Here is a 7,071-nt window from a genome sequence, read left to right as displayed (position 1 = left end):
CTGAAAATCAAGAAAATTTGCTACCACCTACAATTGCTGCTAATCAAAATCCTGCTCCGCGTACTATGTATGATTATGCTAAACCTTCTTTAACAGGAACTGAATCAAGCATAGTTAGGCCTGCTGTCGCTGCAAATAATTTTGATCTGAAACCTAACACAATTCAAATGATACAGCAATTTGTTCAGTTTGATGGTTTGTAGGACGAGGATCCCAACGCTCACTTGGCAAATTTTCTGGAACTTTGTGACACTTTTAAAATTAATGGCATTTCTGATGATTCCATTTGCCTTCGGTTATTCCCTTTTTCATTAAGGAACAAAGCTAAACAGTGGTTGAACTCGTTACATGAGGGTTAATCATTACTTGGGAACAAATGACTGAAGAGTTTTTATTAAAATTTTTTTTGCCGGCTAAAACGGCTAAATTACGTAATGATATCTCTTATTTTGTGCAGATGGATTTAGAAACACTCTACGATGTATGGGAGAGATACAAGGATCTGTTGAGAAAGTGCCCTCACCGTGGGTTACCACTCTAGCTACAGGTTCAAACGTTTCACAATGGCCTGAATCCTTCGACTAGACAGATGATTGACACAACTGCTGGTGGAACTATCAATAATAAGACACTTGTATAGAAGAGATGTTACTGAATAATTATCAGTGGCAAGTCATGAGGACAAAGCCAACAAAAACAGCCGGCGTTTTTAACGTCATTTCAGTCACCATGCTCTCTAATCAGGTAGAACTTTTGAATAGAAAAATTGACAGTTTTCTTGGTTCTTCACAGGTTCACCCAGTAATGCAGTGCGAAGCAAGTGAAGGTGGATCAAGCAATTCAGAATACCCACCCTATGGCTACAACATGGAGAACGAGCAGTTAAATTACATGGGTAATAATCCCCGATCTCAAAACAATACTTATAGTAACACTTACAATGCAGGTTGGAGGAACCACCCAAATTTTTCATGAGGAGGCCAAGGAAATCAAAGACCACCACCACCTCCAGGCTTCCAACAAACACCTTACCAACAACAGAAAAAGCCGAACCTTGAATAGATGCTAACAAAATTCATCTCAGTGTTAGAAACTCTTTTTTAGAATACCGAGACAGCACTTAAGAATCAACAAGTGCCGATCCAAAGGCTCGAAATCAGATAGGACAGCTCGCCAAATTAATATCTGAACAACCATAAGGTAGCCTACCGAGTAACACTGAATCTAAGCCAAGGGAATAACTCAATGCAATTACCATCCAAGACAAGGAAGGGTTAGTGGAACCTGAACCAGAACCGAGGCAAGGAATTGTGGTAAGTAAAAGTAGAGGTGAAGAAGACCACAGTGAACAAACACCGGTAAGTAAAGAGTACAAACCTCGTGTGCCATACCCCAATGCGATAAAGAAAGACTGCACAGACGAACAATTCGGTAAATTCCTTAAATTATTAAAGAAATTACATATTAACTTGTTGTTTATTGAAGCTCTTTTGCAGATGCCAAACGTAGTCAAATTCTTAAAGGAGCTTTTAACAAATAAGTGAAAGTTGGATAAGGCGTCGTATGTGGAGCTAAATACGGTTTGCTCAGCCATATTACAGAATAAGCTGGCCAACAAATTAAAAGATCCAGGGAGTTTTATGATTCCCTGTTTAATTGGTATCTTAGATGTTAATAATGCTTTGGCTGATTTAGGGGCTAGCATCAATGTCATGCCTTATAAAATGTTTAAGCAACTAGGTCTTGGGAAACCCAAACAAACTAGGATGAGTATTCAATTAGCCGATAAAACAATCAGATTTCCTAGGGGTATTATTGATGATGTACTTGTTAAAATTGACAAATTTATATTCTCAGTTGATTTCGTTGTTCTAGACATAGAGGAGGATAGTAATGTTCCTTTAATTTTAGGGAGGCCCTTTTTAGCAACTGCTAGAATAATAATTGATGTTGGCACAGGTGAACTCACACTTCGTGTGAGAGACGAAACAATCACCCTTCAAGCTCGTAATTTGAGTAACACATCAAAAATTGAAGGTGGTTGTATAAATCATTCTACTAAAACTGACCATGTGGTGTAACTTACTTTGCAGGAAATAGGCTCGAAGAACATACATGAGCCATGTTCAAGCAATAACAAAGGACCTATCTATGAAGAACGAAGGATACAAATCGAGGAGATAGATGAATGACGGACACATAAACCGAGAACGCACGATAAACTAAAACCACACCATGACAAGCTAAATTTTTCCCCAAATCAACTTAAGGTTGGAGACAAAGTGCTATTAGACGTAGTAGACCCTCGTATTACCACTTCTGAATCGAATGAAGAAATCCCTCTTACGGTACTTAGCATTTTTCCATACGGTACAGTCGAGGTAATTCATCCCAAATTCAGCACGTTCAAGGTAAATAGTACTCGTCTTAAACCTTATGTTGATAAAATTGATAGTAAGGATTAGGAGTGTAAACTCCTTGAACCACCATGACCACGCAACAAGAGAGGTAAGTCAAGCTTAGACTATGAATAAGTGCTTCTCGGGAGACAACTCGAGCACTAACGGTGTTAACTTCTTTAAATTTTAGTTTTTAACATTTAATTCACTAACTGAATCACTAAACACAGGATTCCCAGGACCACACAGCCAAGCACATGGGCGTGCCTTAGGCCGTGCCCAAACCATGGCGGGTAACACAGCCATGTGATCGGCTGTCTAAAAATAGAGAAAAAATGTTTCCCCAACACAAGATTCGATAAGTTGCCACGGCCATGCCGCATGGTCGAGTCTGTCAAAACAGCACGGGCGTGCGCTTGCATACACGGGCATGGGAGAAGCGAACGAAGAATGACACGACTGTGCAACATGGTTGTGTGTAGACCTACACATGGGTTGGGTTACCCAGCCTGGCCCGAAGGCCCGCTCGAAATGTGGGAGGGTTTGGGAAAAAATATAGGCCCGAAAAATGGGCTTGGACAAAAAAATAAGGCCCGTTTAAAAAATCGGTCTGGCCTAGGGTAAGGTATTTTTGGCTCGGGCCCAGCCCGACCCGGCCCGAATTCACTAAATGACAAAAAAAATCTGCTATTTTTTTTTGTTTTTGAATATTATTTTCTTGTTGTTTTCTCCCTATTTTGCTACCATATTACTATTAGTTGCTACTATTTTGTTGTTATTGTAACTTTATCAGGAATCAGTAACACAAGAAGATGTTAGAAGAAAGAGAGAAACAAGAGTAATCCATGAGCACTTATCGATTTGTTAGAGAACCATTACTAGCCGAAAACAAAATAAAACAGTAGAGGGGGAAGTATTCGGCTAACCCAAAAACATGGAAGGAGAAGAGAACTGAAAAGAACAAAAATGAGAGGGAAGAGTAGATGTATTCGGTTTAAACAATACGGGAGAAAACACTTGACAAAAGCCAAAAGAATAGAGATAAGGAGAGAAAGGGATATCCTGTAATGCCCCATACCCGAGACCATTGCCGGAGTCGAACACGAGGTGTTAACGGACTTAATTCATTAACTAAACAGCTCATACAATTCATTTTAAAATTTCCAGACAAAGTCGGCTAACGCATCACAATCGCTTTAAAATCATATCTCGAGTTTCAAACTCAAATACAATTCTGTAAATTTTTCTGAAACTAGACTCATATATCTATCTACAAATTTTTTTCTAGAATTTTTGGTCAGGCCAACTAGTACAGTTTATTAGTTAAAGTCTCCCCTATTTTAGGGTTTGACTACTCTGACCTCTGTGTATTACAAATCAGATATATCCTTACACAGAGCTTCAAAGACTATACCGTTTGCCTCTAATAAAACTAGACTCAATAAGTAATCTGTACATATAAAGCATGACTTCTAATTATCTTTGTAAAATTTTTGGTGAATTTCCAAAGTCGAACAGGGATCCAGAAATTGCTCTGCCCTGCTTTCACAAAAATTTAAACATCTCATAAAATATAGCTCATATACTTGTTTCGTTTCTTCCATATGAAAATAGACTCATCAAGCTTCGATTCCATAACTTATTCATTATTTAATTCCATTTATACTATTTTTAGTGATTTTTCAAATTCACATCACTACTGTTTTCTGAAATCTATTTTATGGTAAATTTTACCTATTTCATGGTTTCAGCTAGCAATTTGACATACATAACACCAAATATGATCATGATTAGCCATTCCAATGGCTAATCATTACCAAGCATTTCCATACCACTCAATAACCATATCATAAGACCATATATACAAAATGATTATAATGTTATACATGTCATACTCAAAATATACAAGCCATTATGTCAAGATGGTATACGGATAGTGTGAGCGAGCCTCCGACCGCTCCCGATTTTCGAAATGGCTTGTCAAAACTACACGGAATGAAAAGGAGGAGTAAGCATAAATGCTTAATAAGTTCACATGCAAATAGCAAGTAACATAACCATATAAGCAAACATAAAACATCATTTGCATAATCATCACCAAGACATTCATATCACATTTTCATTTATCATCTTACCATATTGTTGTTATATCGATTTTTCAACCCGAGGGTTAAGTACATACCTATTCAAAGTACCCATTTCACAACACTTACCAATACGTCCCTTTCATCTTGAGTATTCCTCCATTTCAAGAGAACTTTACCCGCTGAACACATCGAATATAATTCGGATACATGGAAAGTTTGCACATAAGTGCCACATATGTAGCCAAGCTACCATGTAACCTGCCCATAAGTGAACTCGGACTCAACTCAACGAGCTCAGCGTCGCATCCATAAGTGAACTCGGACTCAACTCAACGAGCTCGGATGCCTAGTTACATCTCACGAACTCGGACTCAACTCAACGAGTTCGGACGCAGATCCATAAGTGAACTCGGACTCAACTCAACGAGTTCGGATGCCCAAATATCCCAGTGACATTTCACTTGTATCCTAATCCATTCCTAAGGTTCAACGGCACATTTTTCCCTATCATATGTCTCAACCATCTTCTATGGAATGTCGATACCGATACTCGGTAGTATTTCACATTTTCCAAGTATATCACATAATTTGACATATTATCAAACAATTGTCACAAGTATGATATTTCATAATAATTATCATATCATTTAAATAACATTAAAACATTTAAAACAATAACTATGTTACCAACATTTACATATGAACTTACCTCGTATGCGAAAATGGCTACTTTTACCATTTCGTCCACAACTTGGTATTTTCCCCATTTTAGCCCAAAATTTAGTTTTCCTTGCTCTATCATTTAAAATATAGTCTAATTAGGACTCACGTTATTCAAATTGACCCAAAATCATATTTTGGTAAAATCACAATTTTGCCCCTAAACTTTTGCATATTTTCACTTTTGTCCCAAAGCTCGTAAATTAAACTTCAGCCTATTTTCTTATGTTTTATGACATGCTGATCATTTTTCCCTTCTATGGCAACATCAAATTCTCACTCTGACATGTACTTATGACTATTAGGTATTTTTACCGATTAAGCCCTTTTGCTAGTTTTCGCTTAAAACCGAGTAGCGCAAGTTGTCTAACATATTTTAAAACCTCATATTCAATCATAAAACACAAAAATACACAAATTTCACCTATGGGTATTTTTCCAAATATAAACCCTAGGTTAAATTATTGCTAGCATAAGCTAAATCGAGATACCGGGACTCCAAAAACGTAAAAATCATTAAAAACGAGGCTAGAACGGACTTACAATCGAGCTTGGAAGCTTGAAAAACCCTATCCATGGTTTCTCCTTGCTATTTTCGTCCATGGGGTTGAAGATGAGCATAATTGGCTTTTAATTTTGTATTTTAATTCATTTTGCCCCTAAATGACCAAAATGCCCTTACTACTAAACTTTCCAAAAATTCCATCCATGTCCAATTTTTGTCCATAGACTTAGAAATTGGTAAAATTTCTATTTAAGACCTCCTAATTAATATTTCAAAACAATTTCATACTAGAAACTTCTAGAATGCAAGTTTTGCAAATTATTCGATTTAGTCCCTAATTTCAATTTAAGCACTTTATGCATAAAATTTCTTCACGAAATTTTCACGCAATCATGCAATCATATCATAGACCTTAAAATAATCATAAAATAATTATTTCTATCTCGGATTTTGTGGTCACGAAACCACTATTCCGACTAGGCCCAAAATCGGGATATTACAACTCTTCCCTTTAGGGATTTTCGCCCCGAAAATCTTACCGTAAAAGTGGTCTTCACTTTTAATCTCATATTCAGGTCAAGAACTTGCACTTAGACTGTACCTCCAATACATCTCTTCAATTTCTCATATGATCTAAAAGCTTACAGTCTCAACTCTCAACTGTTCTTAAATTTTCAACCCTTCTCAGTTTCCCATGATATCATGACATAAAACCCGGATCTCAACTTGATTTATTGGAGACTGGAATTCCAAGAAATCCAACAATCAAGGAGACCTGAAATTCCATGAATCTGATGAGTAGGAATTCATTCAATGCATATATGATTTATAGATCTCGCCAAACATTTAACAGTAGGATACATCACATTTTCCTCTTTCCGCCATGGAAATATTTCTGATATGGCCTCAAGAATAATCCTTCTCATTTCCATCCCAATATTAACACTGACAAGGATAATTTTGATAGATCCCAATGTTCGGCTTTAACCCCTTTAACAACTCCGATTTTATGTAACATCGAATGCTCTAAACTATCACATTACCTCACCGTCTTGAAACACATCACAATTCATACAACAAAGACATTATTGAAAGTCAGGAAGTCTTTACTCAATGTAGACTAGTCTAGTTCAGACGCTTCAGTTACCAATATTCTCATCTATCCAAACTTTGTCAACATGTAATAAACTTTTCAGCTTTGACAAGACGAAAACCTTATCATTCGTAGTGATTTTAACTAATATCCAACTCTTTCTAATAAATATACACTTCTCGTTCAGACTATTTACTCTTTTATCCGTACAAAAATGAAATTATATTATCAGACTTGGGAAAAATAATCTTGGCATAATTGTCACAT

The 7,071-nt window shown here is 36.7% G+C and overlaps 1 non-coding gene across 1 annotated transcript; it reads right to left on the bottom strand.

The window, feature by feature from the left end:
- Positions 1-424: 424 nt before the first annotated feature.
- On the bottom strand, positions 425-531 carry LOC128281153 (small nucleolar RNA R71). Its single transcript, XR_008271365.1, has one exon. It is a non-coding gene; the product is annotated as a small nucleolar RNA R71 (small nucleolar RNA).
- Between the last annotated feature and the right edge of the window lie 6,540 nt (positions 532-7,071).

This window comes from Gossypium arboreum, chromosome 9 (assembly GCF_025698485.1).
Source record: "Gossypium arboreum isolate Shixiya-1 chromosome 9, ASM2569848v2, whole genome shotgun sequence".
Lineage (NCBI taxonomy): Eukaryota > Viridiplantae > Streptophyta > Magnoliopsida > Malvales > Malvaceae > Gossypium > Gossypium arboreum.
The sequence above is the reverse complement of the archived record's forward strand: the minus strand, read 5'-3'. Positions and strand labels throughout refer to the sequence as shown.